The sequence below is a fragment of the Diadema antillarum genome, unplaced genomic scaffold (genome assembly GCF_040938485.1).
Source record: "Diadema antillarum isolate AM-2024a unplaced genomic scaffold, OU_Dant_1.0 seq00000861_RagTag, whole genome shotgun sequence".
In the NCBI taxonomy this organism is placed as follows: domain Eukaryota; kingdom Metazoa; phylum Echinodermata; class Echinoidea; order Diadematoida; family Diadematidae; genus Diadema; species Diadema antillarum.
The window spans coordinates 769,014-796,702 of record NW_027271731.1 but is presented as its reverse complement, the minus strand read 5'-3'; the positions used below and the strand labels follow the sequence as shown (position 1 = coordinate 796,702).

General features: G+C 39.2%; 1 pseudogene; it reads right to left on the bottom strand.

Annotated features, from left to right (window-relative positions):
- Positions 1–1,437: 1,437 nt before the first annotated feature.
- Positions 1,438–27,689, bottom strand: LOC139740557 (uncharacterized; annotated as a pseudogene).

Sequence of the window (27,689 nt, the reverse complement as noted above, 5' to 3'; positions counted from 1 at the left end):
ATATCGGAGCTTTGGAAGATTATGATTCGACAGAAATCATTATTCTCTGCATGGATTTGAACCAAAACGAAGAAGAAGACGACGACGACGCGGATCAGGGAGAGGGAGTTCTTCATGATTCCACAGCTAAACATATGGGAATTTGTAAAATGGGCTGATACGACGTTAAATATGACGTGATAATCTCATTAATGAATAGTGACGTATCAAAAGTGACGCTCACACAAAAGTGATAACCACACTAAAGATGACGAAAATATTTAAAGCTACGTCAAATTACGTGGTAAGGATCTAATCACATCAACAGAGGCGATCCAGTAATATGTGTCGATCTGATTAACAGTGACAATCAAATCTATAAAAGTGACGATTGGGATTGAAGAGGCCCTAATCAAAATATTATAGGTGACCATGATGAAATAAAAAGTGACTATCATTAAAATGAACCTAATCAAATAAAAAAAACATATCAAAAGTGACCCTCATCTAATTCTATAATCAGAAATCAACATTTTCACATAAAAAAGAGTGATTACCAAGTGGCTGTCATCAAAAAGTAGATGAACTTTTGGCGCGCACACGGTGAACGTCGACAGTTAGCGAGCTTTAGTTCTGCGACGCGAACGCTAAGATGACGCTAATCAGGCAAAAACGGTGTTCTACACACGCGCGATACACCTGTTTCCATTGTCTAACCGGGAGGCTGCGTCGTCATAACGTTCGCTTCGCAGCCGGCGAGTTCTTGTTGAACAAAAAAAGCGCTAAAAAGTGACGGTGTCGGGTGATCGAAACCGCAGAGCAATCAATCATTGTTTTTTGGCGTTCCATAGTTGCATGGGCCACACACATGCGCTGCATGCATTATGCACTCGCACGTAGAAAGCCAACTAGCCTGCGCCTGTCGTTAGTGGCTGGCTGCTAATGGTACACTGTGTGTATGCGTGCGTGCGTACGCGTCGCGTCTCGGCAGCCATTCATTCTCTCTCCCCACGTAGCGTGTCTGCTGCGTGCTAGCTGTCCTCTCTCTTTCTTCTTCTCTCAAACTTCTCTTCGAATTTCGCTGTGTCATCTACTCTGTTACCTGTTCTGCATCCCCCACTGTCTTCTCTTCTTTGTACCCCCATCACATTCTTACTCTTTATCTTCTTATTCTTGTGTCGATCCAACTGTAAATTCACGTTTCGTGTTTCACTCATCGATCATCAGCCTTCTTTGAAGTTCTGTTCAGTCTTTGCACCTAGTTTTCCATTCTTTATTCTTTAAACCAGTTTAACTGTTACACATTTTTGCTACATGATCTTATTTGATCGAATGTAACCCATTCGAAATGATAAGAACTCGAGATGCTGTGAGCAAATTTACTTGCTGTGAACAGTACTTTCCGAGAAACAAGGGGATGTGATGACGCTTGAACGGATATACGACTGCGTGCTCACGCTACGCCAGCCCGCTGCTCTCCCGGTGAAGTTCGCCGAGGAGCCAGTGCCGGTGCGTGCATGCTGTGGGTATACACAGATTCTCGGCTGATCCCCAGACCTAGACAGTTATCACAGATAATATCCTGATACCGGATTCAGCTAGGACTACCGAATTTCACTCTGACACTTTGCCATGGCCATAGGACGTACCAGTGATTTAATCCGTCATGATTTTTTTTAAAGCTTCTAGAAAATGCATGTGTGCGTAAAGGGTGTGTACAGTTCTGGTCGAGGTGAAGATTTTTTTTTTAGCTTTAAACGACAACGTTTTGCGAGATATTCAGAAATCACTCTATGAGATGTCACTGAGCATGCAATTCTACATGGTATCAAAAGTTTATTTGATGAAAAATGATATCCAAAAACAAGGTGAAACAAAGATCCTAATAATAAAGTTGTGGCATGTCGCCTTTTATTATCACTTTTTTTGATATCTCAGCCATTTGAAAACCAATTTTCATCAAATAAACGTTGAATCCTTCTTACAATTACAAGCTCTTTCATATTTTATAAAAGGTTTCTCATTATCTCACTTAGAAATGTTCAAAACATGAATGCCTTACCTCAACCAGCAGTGTACAGGATGCAGTCCCTTTAAAATGTGCATCGACCAGTCAGTCACTCAGGTGTTCAATCGGATACACGCAGAATAGAGAATTCAACTCAAGACAAATGAACTATAAGGCTCAAGTGAAGTGACACTGATTTTACTCACCATAATAGACCCCACTTGTACTGTGACATGTGTTAAGTGCACGCTGAGTGCTAGCCGCTGTAAGTCCATGATTACCATTGTTACCCTAAACTGCTATAGCTAGCACATGGTGACATTATCACGTGTTGTTGAATTTGTGTTCTAACAGTGTTTTGTGAAATCTGCACAAATTAAACCCTTGTGAAAATGGTAACGGCTTACACAGTGTAGAACTGTTCGATATCATGCACCACGCACTTCAGCCACGGTGGTTCACAAGCATGCATGCCTAGCACAAAAAGATTTGATTCAAAGCTCATTACTTTCACAAGGTAGTGTAGCGTGGTTTCCTACAACACAAATTTGAAAGATTATGATTCTTGATGCACGCTCCAGCCCTATACCAGCTATAGTACACTCACTTACGGTATATGGTATTCCCTCCTCTGTACACATACATGTACCATAATATTACAATCAGGCTGAGGTCATTCAAGCCTCTTTCTAAACATGATGTACTTCTCTAAAATGTGAGTAAATGTGTTGAGGTTTTGCTTGCTCACATGAAATGATACGTACACCTGCATTACCAGTACATGGGTATTAATCTCATCAATGCAAAAGAGTGATCAATGTTGAAACATTTAATGGCTATGCTGTCCTAGTGGGTACTGTGGTAGTCATAAGTGGGGGAAATGGGATCATCTGTTGTGACTGGGGGGGGGGGGGGGGGGAGGGGGGTCATTTCATGAAGTGTTTTTTCTAACAAATTTGCTCTCGGTCAATCATGCAATGATTTTCGTAGCTTGTATAAGTTTGTCTGAGAAAAATATCTCATGAAACGCTTCATGAAAATGCCCCCCGGGTTTGTCCATGTCAAGGGTGTGCACGGTCAACACACAAGGTGGCATGATCGTGTTTTGGTGATAGTGTTTGCTGCTACTAATGTTTGATTTACACACCTCGCCCCCCTTGTGATATGCTTTACCCTTGCACTCATTACTCCACTGTCCAATGCTACGGTACCATGTATGTCAATAACTGAATTAAGAGGCACAATCAACAGTTATTCATTTTCCATACTTTTGTAATAAATGATTTATTCACTTTCTTTACAACATTGATACACAACAACTAGCATTTATCACAAATTTCCACAAAATGCCAAGCTTCTATGCTTGTACCATACATACAGGGTGTCTACTAGCTCGAAGCATGGCACATATAACATTTAGTTGAATGACAATGGACAATTTCTGCACATTTGGACTTTGGCACTCAAGACCAGTGCAACATAAAATAAATGAATAAATAAAATAAACAGCTAGCACCAAAACTGAGAAGTAACACTACAAATTAAAAAAAAAAAAAAAAAAAAAATCCGGGCAAAATTGCATCTGTGGTCCAATATTTCATGTGCCCATTAGATTCTTCTGAAATGCCCCAACTTTAGTAAACTATCAAGATTATCAGCCAACAATAAATAATAATGACAACATACATCAAATAATACATGTGCAGGTAAGAATTAAAAAAGACCACCCCCACCCCATTTCTACATGATTTCACACTATTGTCTCCTTACAAAAAACCAAATACAAACATGTATCAAGCAAAATATTCTGTGAACAAAGCTGGTCTAACAGTTTTTATATCGCCTGCAGAGGTTGAGATTTTTTGTTTGAGTTCGATCATTAACTGTGCAGAACAAACTACCCACAAATTTTCTTGAAATACTGAAGCATTTTTTATTATGAAACAATGTACAGCTGTACCATGGCTTTTCTTGACAGTATAATCTCCTACTTCAATGAGGAATGTCAAGAAAACGCACCATCACATGCTATATCTCAATTCAAAGACACATCACCTTCATCTTTGAAGATTACAGCTGCTGTACCACATTTTGGTCAATTTTTGGCCTGCTAATCGATATCACAGATATACCGGGTGTCCCAAAAAAAGCGGAACGGTGGATTTTCAGTACCTTGCGGTTTAAAAGTGATATATTTTCTGACATCATTAGTAAGAGCATCTTCCGCAGAAGACTATGATACCAAAATCATTAAATTTGGTTCAGTACTTTTTATTCTACGTCAATTTCTGTAAATGCAGTCATTTTCAATTTTTTGCGACTTATGAGATAACAATTTGGGTGCGACACGCGTTCCATACGGTGAATTGTGTACGCTCCTTGATCCATGTCAACAAAAGATAACGCTTTCTATTGGGCGCGTACACACACACAGACACACACACACATACACAGTGTTTTTTTTTTTCTTTTCTGGCCCGTGCCCAATGTGAAAGCTGTATCTTTTGTTGACATGGATCACTGAGCTTACACAATATTCACCGTATGGATCGCGTGTAGCACTCAAATTATTATCTCATAAGACGCAGAAATCCGGCGAAATTTGAAAATGACTGCATTTTCAGGAATTGGCGTAGAATAAAAAGTACTGAACCAAATTTTATGATTTTGGTATCATTGTCTTCTGCGGAAGATTCTCTTTCTAATGATGTTAAAAAATATATCACTTTTAGAACGCAAGGTACTGAAAATCCACCGTTCCGCTTTTTTTGGGACACCCGGTATAATACCATGCCAGTATGGGACTACTCTCCTTGCCAACCCCTTATGTGCTTTGAGGGCAGATTTGCACAGAAAACCCCATAGCGTTGTACACAATGTCCAAAGTTCATGGCAGAAAATGGGTTAATGCACTGTGCACACAGTGCTCTGTTAACATTTTGTCAAATAGAATGAAACGAAAGTTGGCAGTTTTCTTCACATTGCTTTGAATGAATAAAGGCAGCAGCAGAGAGATACAGTACCAGTATGCCCGATATTCACACATTACAACATACAGTGTAATTGAGTCAAAGAATGTTGATCTTTGGATGCATAGACATGGCATTTTACACTGGCACAAACATCACTATGTATTCACCCCTGTGCTGGTGTATTGCAAAGTGTAAAAAGGAGGATTTTACCACAAAAAGATCACACTCGCCTGACTATCGCTGCTCTCCAGTTTCTATATGCTCTTTTATCACATTTCATTTTGATATAATTTCGTATCAGTCTTTACCTCATTTGTCCAAAGTACACTGGAGGACCACATACATTGCATCATCAATTTTATCACACAAGATTCCGTCATATTTTCTTTTCTTTTTTTTTGTTGCTATAAATGCAAATTTCATCAACTTGGTTTTACCATTCGTCACATTTTACTCATATTGCTGAATATTGTGGAGCATGAAAATCACATGGAATGTTCTGAAAACTAGCAGTTTTGCAATCTGTGGCAATAAAGGGAAATGTACAAAGTCAATCTACGCACTGAAAATAAAGGCAGCTGAAACTACTCCTTTTTCAGCAGCTCTATGACAAAGTAGCTTTGATACAGTGAAAATTTATGCAACAAGCTACTTACATTTCACAGCAACTGTTTCAACACAATACATGTGGCATGCAAGCTCTACACTGTAGTCCTAACATATCACATTTTCTTTTTTTCATTCACCTGTTTCTCTGTTCCTAAATCACAGATAACGTCAACTTTCCCGCAATGTCTTGTTTTAACAAGAAGTATCCATCCACCTTCGACAAAGCAATAAATTGGGTTTTCTTCAGGTGAGATCTACATGGATAGCAACACCCGAGTCTTTTAAGACATTTGGAGACTTGCCTGGACTAAAAGAATTGATTTAACAAATATTTCAAAGTAAAAGAAGCATACAATAACCCTGCCGTTGAGTCCAACTTCAGCACCATGACATACCAACACTGACTTTCATATGCATATATACACATGTACACTATATGTATCACTTTGCCAGAGATGCAGTACACAGTTAAAGTATTCCTGCTTCATACTTTCCCCCTAAACTCTGCATAACAGTACATTTAATGCACAGGTTAATAACAATACTGTTTGACAGAAATAAAGACGATAAAGAATCTTCTGGGCACCAAAACATAGCAAAGGCCTTAAAATAATTAAGGAAAAAAAAAAAAGGAGAAAGAAAGATGCACAGAATAATATAGCAACCATCTTTCCATTAACCTACCCTGCATCCCACACAGTGTTTACCTGAACCAGATGCGATATTGATGAAAAAGCACAGGCATCATCCCTTGTATGGTATTCATTTTCAAGCTGTCGATAACAGGTCCAAATATACTCCCTTGGCATTTTGTGATCAGAAGTATTTTGCTGCACAGTTTGTACGTAAACTCACTTTGCATCTGCAATTTTACCATTTCAAGCTTGCTAAAGGCTGTGAAAAATGTACAATGTCGAACAAAAAAGAAAGAAAGAAAATAAAGTACATTACTGTACATGTATGCATGTGTACACTGTATGATCTAAAATGCAATGGAAGGGAAAAAAATCCTCACAACCTGGTCCCGACACCTGAAAATCAGTGATCCCATTTGCGAACAATTTGACCTAAATTCACAAAGTAAGGCAGTTTAAATTAAGCCCATGGATTATGCAAATTTTGTCTTCGTAAAAGTGAGAGACGGATTGCGTACATGAACAGACATCCAATAATGAACGTGTGCTGATATGTGTACGTGAAAGGTATGCCCATTTCACACTTGTTTCAGTCCATGGACTAAATCTAATTCATGGACTTGATATAAACTGCCTGTTTGATTTGGGCCATTATGTCTCACTTGTGGTTAGTGGGGGTTTGCATTATATATTACCAACAGCCGGGTATGAAGTCGTGCTGCACTGCTCCCAGAATGTAAAACGTACACTGTCATTTCTAGAAACTGCAGCACAGCCATTCTCATTTATTTCAATTTATGCCAGTACATGGTTTACACAGCCTACTGTGTTTGCCATGTCCTAGCTTTCGAATTACTTCTTTGAAAAAAAAAAAGGCTGAAGAAAATACATTCAAAAGCTGATTGCATCTGGTGAAATGTAAATGAACAAATTTGGTCAACACAGTAGCATGGCGAATTAAAGTACTCCTTGCACACTTGAGACTTGACTAGAAAGCACCACAGACCACCAAATATGCTGGCTATGTACATGGCATTGATGAAAACATCACCACACGTTAAATAAGTAGAGTACCTTTGTCATAATATTGCTCATCATTATTGTGGTTCAACGGAAGTTATAGTCATTTATAAGTTTTTATCTCTGTTGTTGTTTTTTTCTCGATATAAACAAACTCTGCACACGACACCAACAATTTGTTTTATGACACGCCACTTTATACTGATGCACCAGTTATGATACATGAATATACATACATTTCAACAACATCGATGATGCTAGACAATGGGTTATGCAAGACCCAAGATGGAGAAGTTTTAGCATCTCCCTTGTAGGCCCCCTGAACAGTCACTCTGGAACTAGCACTCCCATGGACAACAGGACCATTTCAGAGACCATCATGCTTTAATTGGTGACAAGTCTCAACAGAAGGAGACTAGAGTGACAACTGTTTCATTGTACACCTGTACTCAAGACATCCAAGACAGAAACAAGACAAAACTGGTAAAAATTGTGTTCCAGGTCCCACTGTCTGATTACAACTACGATTGCAAGCATCAATGGAAAAACCATCAGTTAGCAATTCACTCTTCTGTACTTGGTAGGAATTTTCAATGGCTGTAACAGTCCAACAATTCTACACCGAAGGAAAGTTTAATGTTGCGTACATCACTTTCTAGCAAAAAGAAAATAAGATGAAGGGTTTTCTTCAGTTCTTGTTTTCCCATATACATCCTCTTTCCATGTCACACTGGAGTTCTACTGGACAGATTATGATGCCAGACCTATGTTTGCAGGGCAAGGCTCAAAGGAAAATGCTTGTTTAGGCAAAGTCAAACCACCTTTAACATGCTTACACAGTGAATTCTAGTATTCTCTCAAACTTTAACTAGGTGAATTTAAAAACAACAAAAACAAAGAGCCACAAGACTGACAATAAAACAAATCCAGTACAAAATTGCTTGGCACAATATAAATATTCTTATTTCATTTATTTTATGAGCATCACAGTTGGAATGCATGTTGTTACTAGTGGGTTGATCCTCACAAAGAGAAATATGAAAGAAAGAAAGAAGGTGTAGGTATGTCTAGTGCTAAGTAAACAAATTAAGGACATCAGAGTAAAATTTCATGTGACTAATGAAATCTAGGACATAAATACATTATATTAATTGTATTTAAACATGTGACTGAAAAAAAAATTATAGGATCCTGTGTCACAATCAAAATATCACTCTTCTCTCTTATATTCTATCTAAAGAATTATTACAAAACTTCAGTGTTGCTCTCATTTTTCAGCATGCAAAGTTCACATGAAATACAGAATATCAGCACATACCTGGTATACAGTATTTCAGTATTTCTTTTTCAGCCTACATATTTCATTAGTAGATGAAATTCTCACAGTAAACATAAGTATTTAAGTGTGACATATCAGAATCACTCTCCAACAGTGATTCACATCCACAATTATTTAATGCTCAAATCATCATTTTGTCATCAACCTAACGAGACAGAGTGACATGTAGAGTGAGATTATGTGAAAGTGCCAAAATTTAAAACAAAAACAAAAACAAAACAAAACACACAGAACATCTTTCCCACATGAGGAATGTGCACATGCGTTACGTCATTGTTCCTAAGACAGGCCAATACAAAATGGATGTACGTGTATCTATGATTGCGTAATCTGGAGCGGGCATTCCTTGATCACTACTGAACACCATCAACTAATTGTTCAAAGGATTTTAAGTATTTGCTAACACAACCTTACACAGTCTAGTGTCTAAAAATCAATACATATTCTATGAAAAATCAAGTTCATTGTCAGATATGCATTTTTCTTTAACGATGCCTAGTAAAATTGCACTGAAGACTAATGCTGTATAACCATGATAGAAAAGATACATCGTTCAGTAGTGTGTGAAGCACCTACTTCTACTTCTGCAATTCCACTGTCCACTGTTACACTCGATTCCTGATAAGTTAGTGTGTTAGTAGTAAACGATGGCAGCACACACTGTTCACATGTGACAGTGTCAAGAAGGAAATTGGGCGGAAGGATGGTCTCCTTCACCTAAAACAGAGGGGCAGTACTGGAAGAGGCAAAGAGTATTGGTGATTTCAGAAGTGTGCCTATTGGCTGGATACAAAGAATACATTTGCAGACTACTATAAACATCCATCTTTGAAGTGTGAACTGAACTACCACGGCAATACCATGCCATATTCAACTTTTCATACTTCTATCTATCTTCAATCCTCTGTGCTAGGCAGTTGGGTACAGATTGCAATTTTGAGATGTCCTACGTGGCATGTCTCCAGCCCCCAAAATGAAAATTTGCACAGGCATGCTGTGAGAAGGGTGAGAAATGGAATAGACCTGTGCATGCTGACACATGGCTCAATATGAAAAGTTTTCACGCTACAGTAATGAGCATTCATGTTACAGAATGGCAGCTTCTCATGAGTAGACGATGTGCCAAGTCTCCACTTTTGCATCGTCATCAATCATCACAGACCTTTCAACATGGGGCCACATCAGACAAGAACACACATACATACATACATACATACAAACATACATACATACATACATACACACATTCACACATACGTACATACATACATAGATGCATATGTACATACATAATATAACCTGGCAAAGCCAGCACAATGCTATTCTGTGAGAAACCCAGTGAAGCACCAAGCCTGGATACAACAAGCCGCCTTCATACGGCGCTGAAGTCCACAGCTTCACTGTCTTGTCGTAGGACCCTGAGACAATCTTGCTGTTGTTGAACTGGAGGCAAGTGACACCGTCGCTATGGTGACGGAGTGTGACTATCCTCTCCCAGTCTCGATGTTCACACCTTCAAGGTGCGGTCATCGGCAGCACTCACAATCCTCCAGCTGTCTGCCTGGAGACATCTACACAGACAGACAGACATGACAGGAAATATTTGAGGACTGTTACTGGATGAAAACAACCTTCTTCGAAAAACACACACACACCACAAACTAATAAAAACAAGGCAAGTGCCATAATGTGTCTCACCCATTCGCGTACAAGAAATTGTACGCGAATGGGATATAACAGATAAAAACAGAGATATAACAGATAAAACATTTATGGCAAAAAAGAAATGTGCCATAAAAACTTTAACATTGAGCCCTTAAAGTTCGTTGACCCCTGCCTGTGACCTTTGACCTTGTGGTGACCATCCACTCCCAAGAGACATCTACCATCCAAGTCCGGTAACAAACAGACCTACCGATCAAAAGTTATGATCCATAATAGAAATACGCCATAAAAACTTAACATTGGGCTCTAAAAGTTTGTTGACCCATGCTTTTGACCTTGTGGTGACCATCCACTCCCCAAGGGACATCTACCATCCAAGTTTGGTCACAAATGGAGTTATGGATCAAAAGTTATGACCCATAATAGAAACGTGCCATAAAACTTAACATTGGGCTCTTAAAGTTTGTTGACCCCTGCCTGTGACCTTTGACATTGTGGTCACCATCCACTTCCCAAGGGACATCTACCATCCAAGTTTGGTATTAAATGGACCTATGGATCAAAAGTTATGACCCATAATAGAAACGCGCCATAAATACTTAACATTGGGCTCTTAAAGTTTGTTGACCCCTGCCTGTGACCTTTGACCTTGTGGTGACCATCCACTCCCAAAGGGGCATTTACCATCCAAGTTCAGTATTAAACGGACTTATGGATCAAAAGTCATGACCCATAACAGACACACGCCATAAAAACTTAACATTGGGCCTAAAGTTCATTGACCCCTGCCTGTGAGCTTTGACCTTGAGGTGACCTTCATATATGGTAAAATGTGAAACTTTGTACGACCCCTCTTCCCTCGAAGTTTGATTGCAATTGAAGCCCAGGGTAAAGAGTTATTGAAGTTTTTGTAGCGTTACGGACAGACGACGGACAGACGGACGACGGACAGACGACAGACGGACGGACGGACGGACGACGGACGGACAGACGCCGCAGGCGATCCCTTAGTCTCCCCTTACCTCTGGTGGGCTCGACAAAAACTATTCATGAAACTCTCTTTATTCAATATCCTTGCATTATCAAATGACCATTTATACCTTTACAATTGTCAAAATAACTTGTACTTCATTAAAAGTACTGATTCTATCAGCATTTTTACTGCTCATGGCAATGATCATGACAATGATATTGATAATCCCAGCAATCATTATCACAGTCTATTCAAAGCTTAGTCGCACGTCAGTCATCATAATGGAAAGTTGCTGTCATTAAAGACAAATTATCAGATGTCACAGCATGCCATGAAAGCACTAATAGAGAGAGAGAGAAAAAGATATATGATGTGCAAGCAAAACAATGGCGCAATGCAATCCACAGGCGAACTACAGAAATACCACTTCAGAAATTTACAACTGGTACGTGTAGTAGGCTTTCCTTAGGGGACTCTCCAACACACATACACACACACACACACACACACATACACATACATAGGCCCTACACACATACACATACGCTTTTAAATAGACACAAGATATATAGGGGAGAATCTGAAAGAAGGAATCAATAGTGACTTCCCCATTCCACTGACCTTACAACCCCTGTGTGACCCTCGGCATTCACCCAGTCGATCGTGCTGGTGGACTCGCCAGTCTTGAGGTCCCAGAACTTCAGGTTGCTGTCCAGGGAGCCGCTGATGATCTTGCTGGCGTCAAATTGCAGGCAGGTAACTGAATTCTGGTGACCAGTCAGGGTGCGAACACACACCCCTTCAGCAAGGCTCCAAATCTAAACACATGCCATGATGGATAAGGATATGTACTCAGGGGTAAGAAAAATAAAAGTTAATTTATATTTCATATGTCATTAGTTATACAATCTCTAAATTGCTTTAAAAAAAAACAAAAACAAAAATGGAGAGTTCACTTCAGGAACAGAAGTTGTGTACCATGATAAAAATTATTTTACTCTTTTGATCTCAAAATACTCCAAAATAATTCATTATCCTGGCAAATCGCATCAGCCCGACAGATTTCTTGGTACATCCTTTCGCTATCTTGCAGGCAAATTCTAAACGGTGAAAGACAAATTTTGAGCTCTTCTGAGAACTATGTTTTAGCTTTAAAAGGATCTCGACATGTAATTCAAAGTCCACTGCCGATAACTCACCTTGATGCTCTTATCTGCCGAACCCGAGACAATCTTGGTGTCATCAAATTGGAGGCAAATGACAGCACCCTGATGACCCCTGCCAACCAGAAAGAAAACCGAAAGTAATCAACTAAATGAAGACAGAGTCAATCAATCAATCTTCAATCTCTTTCTCATCCCCTCTCAATGTCACTCCTGCCCTTGCTACTACTTTGACTTATGTACTATCACTGCCCCAACAGTTATCACTTCTTCTTTTTCCCCCTTCTTCTTTCCATCTCACCTTATATTTCCTCTTTTTCTCTTCTTTCATGTATCATTATCATTGTAATCACTGTTTAATAACATATACGAACACTACTACTACTATTACACCACTGCCATTACTATTGTAATTTTATGATTAATACTATCACAACTGTACTACTTACTCCATGTCACCAGGATTACTATAAGCCGTACCAATATGCTTTTCTTGTTTTCATTCTTTTGTCTATTATTTGTGCATTCAACTGTGACGGCATTGAAGCCTTGTAATGACAAACTCTTGCAGACAAGTGAATTGTCTGTAAACACAAATAGAAACTTTCAGTGGCAAACTAGCTGAAGCTGTCCATTCACCTACTGGCACTCCTTAAAGCCAAACAGTAATTAGATAGCTTGCTAGCTTAAATGCCCAACAAGCATTCACATTGAAGCCTTTGTTACTGCAATAACATTCATTTTTAATGATTTGATGGATATTTAAAAGCCAATGTGTCAAAAGCAAACATCAAAGACTCGCTGATTTATAGCCGACTCACCTCAGGGTCACTCTGCACTGACCAGTGCGGATGTCCCAGACCTTGAGTGTCCTGTCATATGATCCACTGACCACTTTCTCGTCGTCCACCTGAAGGCAGCGGACTGTGTCATCATGTCCGACCATGGTAACCCTGCACGCAATGCTGGACCAGCTACTTTGCATCGATAAATCCCAGACCTGGGGGCCGTTCAAAAAAAAAAATGTGCCATCAAAGTGGTAGTTCTTTTGATTTCCACTGTCAAATTTCTGCTTAAGCTCAGTTCTTGCATAGATTTGTATGACATTCAATATAAAAGCAACACTGGATTCAAAGCCTTTACAGTAAACAGTTCATGGCAAACTAATGACAAGCAACCTTGACTTCACTCGCACACAAGAATGTACTCATCTAGTGAATAATACTCGCATTTTGATGGACTACTTTTCCAATCATGAAGGTACATATGGGGATGACAGGCTATTGCTATTTACCTACACCAGTACCGTGGTATTTCCAAATTGCTATGTTTAATCAGTATGTCTTGCAATCAAAAATAGGCATTCATCCAATCGAAGTCTTCCTTGGGGATGAGTATTTTATGACCATTGCAAATTTTCTAAATCTCGCCCATCAATCAACAAATTATTTCCAATGAAGCAGGGAGAGGGGTCAGCACACTCACCTTGATGGTGCAGTCTGTAGAGCCACTGACCAGACGATTTCCTTCTAGGTGCAGGCATCGCACAGTCCCAGAGTGACCGACAAGTGTCTGAACTGACCAGGGAGAATTGGTGCGAATGTTCCACACCTTATCAGGGCAAAATCATACACGATCGGTCATTTTAACTAAGTATCATTCATCTTAACATGCACAACTACTGCTTGTATCACATAGTTTTATAGTGATTAGTAATTGAATAATGATTTTTGTGAGCTGGTTAAATTTAAAACAGAGAACCACAGCAAGAAAATGAAGTTCTATCATTTTTCAAGAAGTAAAGTTCACAAGTTCAGGTTTGGCATGTTCTTGATTTTGCAAACGACAGTTGACTTGTATAACTCACGAGACTAAAACCATTGTAAAATGTGTGCCATTCACAGCATATTGATTGTGGGTTGATTAAAAAACTAGATATATAGCTACGGCGACTGATATGCCTCCGCCATAATGCATGGTTCTCCTAATAGGTCTACAGTACAATGTCTTGGCAATGTGTGATGACAGTTTCACACAATTGGCAAAATATTAAAATGACAGGTTTGACACAAATGTGCTGAATGTTCACTTTCCTAGAACTAGGTTCAATTGGATGAATGATTAAAATGTCAGAGTGCAGGTATTTGGGGAACTGATGATTTTTACTTGACTTTTGACCCTTTTATAAGTTTATGCATTGAGTAATTTTCAAGGTATTGAGAAAAAGTATAATTTCAGTATCAAATGGGAAAATAGCATTATCTAAACCTGGCCTTTGACCTTTGACCTCACAGTTCCAAAGAGAATCACTGTTAGGTTGAACATGCATAAATATGTAAGTTTCATGATGATACCTTGAGTTACTTTTGAGATATGGAGGAAAAAGTGCAATTCAGCACTTTCACTTGACCTTTGACCTTTTGACCTTTTACCTTTTGGCAAGAAACTTCCCACAGAATATATATTGAGTAATACATGTATATAATACATCAAGTTAAAAAAAAAAAAAAAACCCTTCAGGCATTGCATAAATATAAGGAAAGTAGTGATATTTTGAGGAGTTGACCTTGACCTTTGACCCCCTGACCTCTGAACCATGACCCCCAACTTCCCTAGATAATCACTGCCCATTGGAACAAGCATATATACTAAGTTCCATGAAGATACCTTGAACCATTTGCGAGATATGGAGAAAAACATGAATTTTCAACCTTTTTTTCACAAAATAACCTGTGACCATTGACCTTTGACCCCGTGACCCTAAAATCCAAACAAAGTACTATCCCCCCAGGATATACCCTCATACCAAGTTTGATGTAAAACCACCCCACGGTTCTTGAGATATCGACAAAAACAAAACAGGACGGACGTACGGACGGACGGACGGACAACTCGAAAACATAATGCCTCCGGCCACTTCGTTGGCGGAGGCATAAAAAGATAGATACAAAGCAAATCATGGTTATGTCAGCAGCATTCTCAGTCACTCACTTTTCACATTATTCCATGAGACACAGATTAAATTTTATAGCCAGCATTCTCACTTTCATAGGAGATATTATGGGTGTGCAGTACCGATGTATTTTCTCTTCACATTGGTACTGGCTTTTGGTTTCTCTCACTTCAAACTTTGTGGGCATAAAACTGCGATACAAATATTATGTAAAAAGAAAAATGGAAAACTGTAACATCATAGAAGTTTCCTCACATTTTTTCCCATCCAAACAGGGGAAAATTAACGCAAAACAATAAAAATCATGATATAAAAGGGTTTGAATTTATATTAAAACATGTTGTTTCAGTTTGTTTGCCTTCAATTGCTCATAAGTATATATCCTGAATGGACACACTGTTTAAAGGAGCAAAAGTAAAATGCAAATACATTGACTAATTCAGGAATCAGATGAGATATGAAATACATTCATACATGTAAATTAGCCATTTGAAATACTGTATACGCCGAATATTTCGTGAGGTTTTTATTTTCGCAAATTTTGCGAGTCAGTCGCTATTTGCGAAATTAAAGACACGCAAAAAATATTGACTCTGTTCCTGATGTGAATGTGACGTGTGTACACTTCTCCAGTCAGTACAAAGAAATCTCTTTGGTTTAGTATAGGACTCCACGATCGCAAATTTAACCACTCGCGAAATTGTCAGGAATTCCTGATTTGTGCAAATTTGGACTTGCGAAATACATAACGTATACAGTACACAAGTACAATATGAAGGCCCAAACAGATAAATGGATAAACGGGGAAAAAAAAGAAAAAAAAGAGAAAAAAACGATGCATAGATACATAAGAAGATAATGTACTCATCGTAAGGAGGAGGGGTCAACCAACTAATGACAATCAGACCTTGATGGTTTTATCAGATGACCCACTGACGATCCTGGTGTCATCAAACTGGACACAAGATATGCCCTGGGTGTGTCCCTCAAAAGTGCGCACAGTGCACAGTCCCTTCAGCCAATTCCGTCTCAACCTGTACCGCTCTGCAAACACCCTTTTCCACTGTGGAAATACAATTCATAATCATATAAAACAGTTGCGCAATTGCCACTCGTATATATTCTGAATTCATCTGACCTTTTGTGCAGAGTCAGAAATAGCCTCTTTTTTTTTTTCCAATGGTCGTGTTAGATCAACATAAAACACGGAACTCAAACATCCTGTATGCAAAGTGTTGAACAAACAATATATTGTAATAATGTAAGAAAACTACACCAGAGAGATTGATTTCACTGATCTACCCAGCCTGCACACCAAAGTAAATATTGCCTGTATTGCACAAGCAACTTTTTCTTGTGTCTGTTTTTATGCAGCTGGGTGACATTTGCTCTAGATACTGTTTTCAAAGCTGGAATCACTCATGCTTGCCAAGATAGAGGAAATGGTTGCTGGGAAACTTCCTGACACAATATGGTTCTCATGAGCTGTGAACAATACCCAGTGTGTTCGTTCACCTCTATACAGTCTACATTCAACTACTAAAGCATTGTCTGTAGTTCATGCAGCGCTAGGAAATTGTGTTTCATGATAGTCTGGGCATTTCAAATAATGACACAACATCTTTCTTTTTTTTACTATATTTTTTTCACGTTGGCCATAATGAGAGCTAACAGTTCTGTATGGTCTCACGGTGATCATATCACACTTGGGCAGTCCCATTACTACATCCTGATAATGCAATACAGAGGCTACCAATCATATTCACAATATGTGGATCTGCGTTTACATTACATGGGGAGTATCTTATACGTAAATGGAGATTTTATGTAATGTAATGAATATTTACAAATATTAAATATCCATGCAAAACACGAAAGTGATTGTATTCACTACAGTCATGTCTGAGTGAATTTGTGCCTGTGTTTTGCATGACCCTGGCTAGATGAATGCATAACCAACACCAGGTTGTTTGCTGCTCTCAAAAACTGTTGCAGGGACTATGATCAGGTAACCACTGGTTGTGTCAGACAGGCACATGATGTGTTGGAAAACAATAAAAGGGGTTTTGCAGCAGGTAAAATATTTTCGGCCACTGCGCAGCATGATAGAAGTTTCACTTAAGTGCAATGACCTGTACGCACCTGTATGCAAGAGCCCATGTGGTTGATCATTTGCTTGTGCTCCTCGACCTGAGAAAGCCGCCACTTCTGCTCCAGACAGAGCTGCCTCCAGAGGTTAGAGTCCTCCGCCAGCTCCCTCCAGGCCCGATTCACACCGGCACACCGGCACAAGCTCACTGGAGAGATGAGATCAATTACAACATAATCAGAGATGGGAGGGAATGACTAAATGTGCCCACAGGTTTTCTTTGTTTCTTTTTACATCAATAACAATATGCCAAAGACTAACTCATCATTAATGTGTAGTATGAGCAGTAAAAACATTTTCATCAAGCATAACAGCATAGCACATGTACTTTTGACAATTTACATGTTCCTTCGCTAAGACTCAACAGTTCGCTTCACAAAGGTTTCACATGTTTCATGAAAGGTTAGTTCAAATCAAATCCACGGCGTAAATGTAGTTTGTGGTCTAAAAGAAGTGTGAAACACAATGGAAAGCATAAGATACAATTGTAAGCACACCAATCACAACATTAATTTACTACTGGACCTCACGTCAGTGCAAGCAATGAATCAAGTGTGTACAAGGTTGTATATGTTTATGCAATCAACACATTTACATAAACCATGGTCTACAATTAAACCACCTTACAGTGAATTTTGGCAAAAATGAGGAAACTAATCTCTTGTTCGCTGTCTGAAATCAAAGCATGTAAATTAACTTTGCAGTCATATCTAGCTTTGTATCCACTGGTTTTATTCGCTACTCACCTGGATCTAGACAGTAAAGGATTTTCAGTGACAGCTGAGTGGGTAACCAGGACAACAGGTCCTGGCAATTGTGAGGGCAGTGCTGATGCAAGATGGGTTCCATGGTAACCGACAGCATATGCATCTGCGGAAGATCACATTCCTCCTGTTGATATCAAAAATGAAAAACCCACAAGTGTTTAGAATGAAGTGCTCAGCATTGATTGAATAAGGCAGTACAGCAAAAATGAAAGGGATGTTTTAAAAATGGAGGGGGAAAAAAAGAGCAGTAAAACAGTCTTGCAGGTAAGTTTGAGCATGTGATTTTAAATGACATTTGACTTTAGCATGTGACCTCAATTTAAGCCCAGTTTGTACAGTGTTCCAGTGTTCACCCCACGTTCCTCCAAGATGATCATCTAGTACAAACACTGGTTAATATCCATTATCAAAACACAAGGTAAGGTGTGAGGTAACATTTATTATCATTATCATTACTACTTTCATTATTATTTATTCTTTGGCAACCTCCTTGTCTGTCAGGGCAGCCAAAAGTCTGTTAATTACAGTGACCAGTAGACCTCGCCACTCAGGCAGAAGCTACTTTTGTGTGTTTGACCACTTCATCAGGATTTCTCCCAACTCTTCCTGAAAGAAGTGAAGTGGGTTCTTTTACATGTATAGGTTACGTTGTATGTGCATAAGTTTTATATGCAGCAGAGTTCAAATTCACTCCAAAAATTTGAAATCTAATGTACAAGGGAATCTCTGGTGCTGCAGTGCAAGAAATCATACAATATGTTACCATGCCATATCAAGTTTTTAGCTGTGTGGCACATGTCATTTCTAGACATCTTAATTTTTCACACTGAAAGTGAGTTTTAGCCAATTTATACAGTAAGCAACCAATGTACTGGTAGGGTTTTTTTTTCTTTCTATTTGATTGTTGGTACTCACTTAAGTCTATAACTGTAATGAAAGAGATTAAGCCAGTTCTTATGATTCTAAATATCTTTGTTGAATGGGCAATTCTAAGCATGTGAGCAATATGTGTAAAAAACCTATTCCAGTAGTGACGGTAATGACAATTATACTGTGGAATATCGCTCATGAAATTTGACGTTAAGTCATTCTATATGCTGCCAAAGACAGCAAAATAAATAAATAAATAAATAAATATAAAACAAACAAACAAACAAACAAACAAACAAATAAATAAATAAATAAATAAATAAATAAATAAATAAATAATAGGTAAACAAATAAAAACAAAAAAACTTACCACAAGTCTTTTCATCATAATGTTCTTCTGTTGGTCATTGAACTCACCAAACCATTCCAGAATTGTCTACACGAATAAGATAAGAGCATGGAACACACATTAAAAAAAAACACTGCACAAATACAAGGTAAGCACCAAGGATACAACACCTCCTATATCACAGACACTACTCGTGACCAAGTAGACAGTGATTTATGTTGTCCCATACACTCTTGTTGAGTTATATCTTCTGAATAGTGATGAATAGTGTACTGCAAATAATGGCCACTGAAACTGTTGAAGGAGCAACACATCATCTCATGACATCTAAATTCAAGGACTATGCTGAACAGGACAGGCCAACTTTCATTTCCTACTCAACAGAATAATTTACAGCTACAGTACAAACTTCATTTCTAATTTTTTTAATGGTTAGTGCACGAGATGATGTATCTAAACTAAAATGTAACCTATAGAAGAGTGAATTTCAGGGAAGGAAGCATAAAGTCATGAACCAACTTTAATTATGAGTTACACAAGTCATTTTCAAGTATGAAATTCACCTGCCATGACACAAAATGTGGATATTCCAATTACATGATTATAAATTCACATAATACACAATGTAGCTCTTCATTTGTTTTACATAAGAAATATCACCAATTTACCTATTTAAAAGAACAGATCATCAATAGAGGTCTAGCAAACAACCATATACTGTATGCACTGCTTGTTACTACTCCAATTTATGCATATATTCTACATATTTGGTATCTATCTTTTATAGAGTCACTTGACATTCCATGTATTACACATGAGTGCTTAGACTTGTACAGAGGCATTATTTCTTGGACAGAAAGTGATCCAACTGAAGAAAAGCCACAGTGCACCCATGGTTTTGTTTGTTCAGAATCATACATTGTATTTGTATGAAAGATATTTTTTGCTACTTTCATATGTAGCAATACAAAAATCAGTTGATCATCATGACTACATCACTGCTGGTGAAAATACTTCAAAACATGGATGCTTCCATCAAAATTCAAAATTTTGAAAGACCTAGTCAAATCTGCCTCACCTCCATCCTCTCCTTAAAGACTGGTCCAGAAACCCTGTCCTTCCAGGAAGCAATCTGCTTGCCACACTTTGATTTTTCCTTGCTCTCACGCTCAGAGCCATTTCGTTCATCTATTGTCCTCTCCTGGTCGCAAAACAGCGGAATGCTTCTAGATAAGCCCTTGACGTCATGCATGACGGCGCTGTGAAGCATGTCCAAGGATCGGTTCGCCCTCAAGGCTGCCTTCTCCTCCTCAGTGCACTCCATAGTGGAAATCCTCATGTCGTACATAGCACTCCCTGGACGTTCACTGTGGAGGGACACTGACTTTGTCATGAGAGGCCCCTGCACCGAGTTGCGTTTCCACAAGTTCTTCCCACGCGGGGATGAGGACGGAGACTGAATGGCCTTGGGCAGTTGGAACATGCTCCCTGGCCCGGCCAATCGTAGACTCATGCGCAGGGGACACGATCTGTTCCTTGGCCAACTCCCAGATGCCCAGCTGCCATTGCCACGACGACAGCAACAACAAGCAGGACAATGGCAACAGTCCTCGGAGACATCATTCAAGTTTCTGGGTCCTTCATGACCACATCCAACAGAATATGAGTCTGAGTGTCTACAAGTCACAGAATTACACTGGCCTCTCTTCTTTCTCATTTGCACTGATTGGTCAGTTTGCAACATGTACTGGGCAGGGCGAAACATCGCCTTGACAGCACTAGGTCGAACACAGTGTTGATACACAACCTCACTGTTGTCAGGGGGCTTGTATCGGTTTTTCTTTCCCTTGGTTAACCTGATAGCAGTCTCATGGATCGCCAGATCGCCTTCACTGGAAGAGCTGCAGTCAGAGAGTTGCTTTTTCCTAGTACTGGGAGACTGATATGAACTTGTCGAGGGCCCATCACTGAGGTCCATATGCTCCGAAGGAAGATCTGCCTCGCCGGCCTCTTCACCAGTTGACGCGAAGTCGCTGTCTCCTTCACGAGAGCTCCTGGTTCTTCGCGCTAGCCGAGCCACCCGGTCCCACACTCGGGATTTGGACTTTGCTCGCTTGTTTAGGGGCCTTGCAGGGACTCCTTCTGAGTCACTGGAGCCAACATTTGAGTTGTCCCGTCCATCCATGGTGATCAAGGTCTCTTTTAAGCTCAGTGACACGTTATACAACCCTGCAGCATTAAAAAGTATGAACATAATAATTTATAAAAAATATTTTTACAAATGTATTCATGACAGATATTTGAATACATTTTTTATATGAAAATTTCTCTGCTAACCTATACTTGAAGCAACTGCAGCCATCATACAACACGCAGCTCCTTTTATACTGCATCCTTTTAACACAGCACTTTCTTTTAGAACTCAGTTTTATGTGACATTAAACAAATAAAATCTAAAAAGGTACATTTAAAGCATGCCATTAATCATATATAAAACAAGGAAAAGTAGAAATTACGCGGTGCGTAACATATGTCCCCGCCGGAAGTAGCATTTTGTAACAAAATGTGCAATATAGGTAAAAAATCAAGGTCAAAGGTCAAAGAAGTCAAAGGTCAAAATTCTGTGTAGAAGTTTTGAAGCCCTCACCTAGTGCCATCACATAAAGCAAATGGAATCGAAATTGGGTTAGAAATGGCGAAGGAGTAGCATTTTGTAGCCAATGTACAATATAGGTCAAAAATCAAGGTCAAAGGTCAAAGAAGACAAAGGTCAAAATTCTGTGTACAAGTTTTGAAGCCCTCACCTAGTGCTATCACATAAAGCAAACGGAATCGAAATCGGGTTAGAAATGGCGAAGGAGTAGCATTCTGTAGCAAAATGCACAATAAAGGTCAAAAATCAAGGTCAAAGGTCAAAGAAGTCAAAGGTCAAAATTCTGTGTAGAAGTTTTGAAGCCCTCAACTAGTGCCATCATATAAAGCAAACGGAATCGAAATCGGGTTAAAAATGGCGAAGGAGTAGCATTTCGTAGCAAAATGTACAATATAGGTCAAAAATCAAGGTCAAAGGTCAAAGAAGTCAAAGGTCAAAATTCTGTGTAGAAGTTTTGAAGCCCTCACCTAGTGCCATCACATAAAGCAAACGGAATCGAAATCGGGTTAGAAATGGCGAAGGAGTAGCATTTTGTAGCAAAATGTACAATATAGGTCAAAAAATCAAGGTCAAAGGTCAAAGAAGTCAAAGGTCAAAATTCTGTGTAGAAGTTTTGAAGCCCTCACCTAGTGCCATCACATAAAGCAAACGGAATCGAAATCGGGTTAGAAATGGCGAAGGAGTAGCATTTTGTAGCAAAATGTACAATACAGGTCAAAAATCAAGGTCAAAGGTCAAAGAAGTCAAAGGTCAAAATTCTGTGTAGAAGTTTTGAAGCCCTCACCTAGTGCCATCACATAAAGCAAACGGAATCGAAATCGGGTTAGAAATGGCGAAGGAGTAGCATTTTGTAGCAAAATGTACAATATAGGTCAAAGGTCAAGGTCAAAGGTCACGACTGAAATTCTGTGTAGAAGTTTCAAAGCTCCCATGTAGTGCTATCATATAAAGCAAACAGAATCAAAATTGGCTAATAAATGACAGAGAAGTAGCAAATTGAAGATTTTGATCACACACGGACGCACACACGGACACACGGACACACGGACACACGGACGGACGGACAGACGGACGGACGGACACACGGACACACACACGTACGGAGCCCGTTTCATAGTCCCCTGCTCGAACTCGTTCGGCGGGGACAAAAAAAGAGAATATCATGATGAAGGACATGTGAGCACTTTAAAAGGTATTTCCACACCATGGAATGTTCAAGATGACTATAATAGATAGAGCAGAATGAGACAGACAAAATGGCAGCAGTGTTGTCAAACTTCCATCTAATATCATAAATTAAATGTATGGAGTTTTTTAGATAACAAGGAAAAGTAGAAATTACGCGGTGCGTTATATATGTCCCCGCCGAAAGTAGCATTTTGTAGCAAAATGTACAATACAGGTCACAGGTCAAAAATCAAGGTCAAAGGTCAAAGAAGTCAAAGGTCAAAATTCTGTGTAGAAGTTTTGAAGCCCTTACCTAGTGCCATCACATAAAGCAAACGGAATCGAAATCGGGTTAGAAATGGCAAAGGAGTAGCATTTTGTAGCCAATGTAAAATATAGGTCAAAAATCAAGGTTAAAGGTCAAAAAAGTTAAAGGTCAAAATTCTGTGTAACAGTTTTGAAGCCCTCATGTACTTGTAGTGCCATCACATAAAGCAAAGGGAATAGAAATCGGGTTAGAAATGGCAAAGGAGTAGCATTTTGTAGCAAAACGTACAATACAGGTCAAAAATCAAGGTCAAAGGTCAAAGAAGTCAAAGGTCAAAATTCTGTGTACAAATTTTGAAGCCCTCACCTAGTGCCATCACATAAAGCAATCGGAATCGAAATCGGGTTAGAAATGGCGAAGGAGTAGCATTTTGAAGCCAATGTACAATATAGGTCAAAAATCAAAGTCAAAGGTCAAAGAAGTTAAAGGTCAAAATTCTGTGTAACAGTTTTGAAGCCCTCACCTAGTGCCATCACATAAAGCAAACGGAAACGAAATTGGGTTAGAAATGGCGAAGGAGTAGCATTTTGTAGCAAATGTACAATACAGGTCAAAGGTCAAGGTCAAAGGTCACAACTGAAATTCTGTGTTAGAGTTTCAAAGCTCCCATGTAGTGCTCTCATATAAAGCAAACAATCAAAATTGGCTTATAAATGACAGAGAAGTAGCAAATTGAACATTTTGATCACACACGGACGCACACACGGACACACGGACAGACGGACACACACACGTACGGAGCCCGTTTCATAGTCCCCTGCTCGAACTCGTTCGGCGGGGACAAAAATGTTTTCACTGCTGATATTGATAGGTGAGGCTATGACTAGTATGACTCTGAGATCTCATCAGATTTACAAAGCTCTTAAAACTATGATTTGTGCCACAAAAAAAAATCATAACAAAACTAGAGAAGCATTCTGAGAACGCAGACCTCCACCACCAAGCTCATTCCACCACTGATCTTGTTTTTCCACAGAGATTACGGATTTTCACCCATTTGTATGGGTATGCATGCTGAAAATCACTTGATTTCCTGGCAATATAGAAGCCTTTCGTTACGTCATCAACTTCCAGCTGTACAGCGTGCCTTGCCTCACCAGAAACTACATGTACAGCACACACTTTAGTACGCATACAAGTATGAATACCTCAAAAATGCACAGCTTGAACTCACAAGTTCATTGGCTGTACCTGCGAAAATATTGAAAATCCTTCAAAAAATCCACAAAAATTCCCGGATCACTACCAAAATTTAATCATCTGTTACTTGTGTCATTCTCAACCTTTCCTGTAAGTTTCATCCAAATCCTTTCACAACATTTGGATTTATTTTGCACACATCCAAACCAACAAACACACAAACCAATGCCGATGAAAACATAACCTCCTCCCTTGGCGGAGGTAACAGTGCAACAAAAAGGATTACAAGCTTTAAAGTTATGATATCATGGTTTAAAAAAAAGAAGGAAATTCAGTGAAGATTTGTGAGATCAAGCTACATGACACTTTATCATTCATAGGGACATTTACCGTAACTAAACATATAAAAATATACACGTAGACAGTCGATACACCTCTATGCCCTAGTCCTCATCTACAATGTAGCATGCCTGGTGGTAAAAATAAATCAAAACCAAAACATAGTTTGCAGAGGGACTCAAATTCATCTTCCACCATTTGGAATTTGCTTGCAATACATCAAAAGGGTGTACCAAGAAACTTGTTTAGCCAAAATGATTTGCCAGGATACATGTATTGAGTTATTTTGGAGTATTTTGAGATCAAAGGTGTAAACAATTAGATCATAGTACATAACTTTAATACTGAAGAGCCGTTACCATTCAGTAGTATGTACATAATGTAGGTAGAACATTACGCGATGATTGATCGTGTATTTCACACATTTAATATGCATTAGCACACATGTATGTGTAGTGTACATGTACATTTTAGAGCAAAATTCAAGTTCCGCAGGCATGGCATATATGAGAACTATGTACACTGTAATGTATTTTAACTTTAAAATACAGATCTAGCAACACCAGGCATCATATCCAATGCTTATCGCTTGACTCTGGATAGATCTCCGACTATGATAGATCTCTTGGAAATAAAGTTACAGAGTCCTACATTGTAATTCATTGCCCCAATAGGCCCCTCCATTTGTAGAAATTGTAATGGACAGCACAACAGTGGCATTTGGTTGATAATGGTAAAGCCATGTTGTAGATCTACTAGACTAGGCTTGACATTGTAGACCGATAAATCTGTCTCTTGCTCGGTGGCCTGTACAGTCAGTAATACAGTCAGCCCCTTACAACAAACAGATATCTCCCATTCACTCTGCTGTGTAGACTGTGCGATCTATCTGCACACATGCGAGTTCAGCGGTTTGAATGCGGCTGCCGTGTCTTGTGGGAAAGCAGATTTGAATGCCATTTTACCCAATAAAGCACACAAAATAGTGTATAATAGGAATAAATCATGAAAATGGTGGGCTCAACTCGTTGTCCTTGAGACATATAGAATATTACATTTCTACAAGTAGGTCTTCTCTATGTATGCCAATTTTTGTGATCTCTTACATCAGAGAGAATAGAACTGTCTGTTGGTTGTGAGGGGCCGACCATACAGTAACAAGAGGCAGATGGTTAGTGTATCGGTCTACAACATAGGTTTTATGGTTATTACATGTACACTGTATGTAAGGCCTTTATGTCAAGCAGCCCGCCCGTAATTCGACCATGACGTTGTCGTTGTCCAAAATTTGACCGCCCACTACATTGGGTGATTTCAAGTTCGGTGCTAGTGCTAGTGCTAGTGCTAGCCCCCAAATAACAGCACTAAATCGAGCTCCAACACCGACGGTCAGATTAACGAGGCGATACCGATCAAAATTATCGATCACCAGCACTAGGTCTATGCTTCTGCATGTAAAGTTGAATCTATTCATTTGGCATGGGAGGTCGAACTAGAATAGTCCTTGGACAATTTGCTTTGTGCAACATGCAGAAGAAAGAATAAACATAGACCTCAGCTCTAGAGTTAAACTTCTTCTTCTTTTGTTGACTTCCTCCAGTCCTGGAGAACTGCGTTTGATTTGCAGAAAGAAATTTTTAGCGATACACTAATCGTCATGTACTAAGCAATGTGGTCAGGAGTCAAGCCAGAGACAACAGACAAGAATCAACACACACAGTATAAATTTAAACAAAAGCAAAGAGCAGAAATGAGGAAGATACAAGTTTGATCAAGCACAGGGAATAATTTTCAAACTCAAATTTGATTAGCAATTTCAGCTGATGAAAAATGTCTTCAATGTCGATGATACCAGGAAAATTATTTCCTGAAGCAGCAGGTACCCGAGGTATTAAAGAGGTCTCATGAACGAATCACATGCATATCAGTTAAACCTTGACTTGAGTATTGAATGTCCAATCACTGCGCTAATCTAGAACCTTAATGTTAATGCAATGTAAAATGTAATGTTGCGGTCGCCGTACGACTGCATTTTACATGCATGCATACTACAGGCTACACGCACACAATGTGAATACATAGATTTCAGTATTTGGGACCGTGGTTCTGCATCTGACTATTGCTGTGCATACAGTCTGTAGCTGTTTAGTGTAAATTTACGTAGGCCTAGATCCAGTAGGAATCAAGATACAAGCGGATTATAATGAACACATTTAGACAACAACAGAACCTCACCTCCTTTTCTCCATTTATTTGTCCTTCTCTAACTCCGGTTTAGGTGACCTTAATCTTGGGAAGGGTAAATTAGTAGTAAATACACACTGACTAATCGAGTAATACGAGAACATGACGTATCATGCCAGACGATCACGACGAGCTATCTAGCAGTAATATAGTACCGCATCCTTGCTTGGTGGTGGTGGGCATGGATCGGCCGGAGATGTCATGTCGTCACGTCTTGTAGAAACTTATACTGTACTCCACTATGAATCATATACTGATATAGACTGATCCTCCGTAACGTAACGTGACGTAGACAGAGAGCTAGATAGTAGATGTAACAGTAGTGGTGCAGTGGTGCATGTCATGATGTGCATGTGTGTACCAAAAG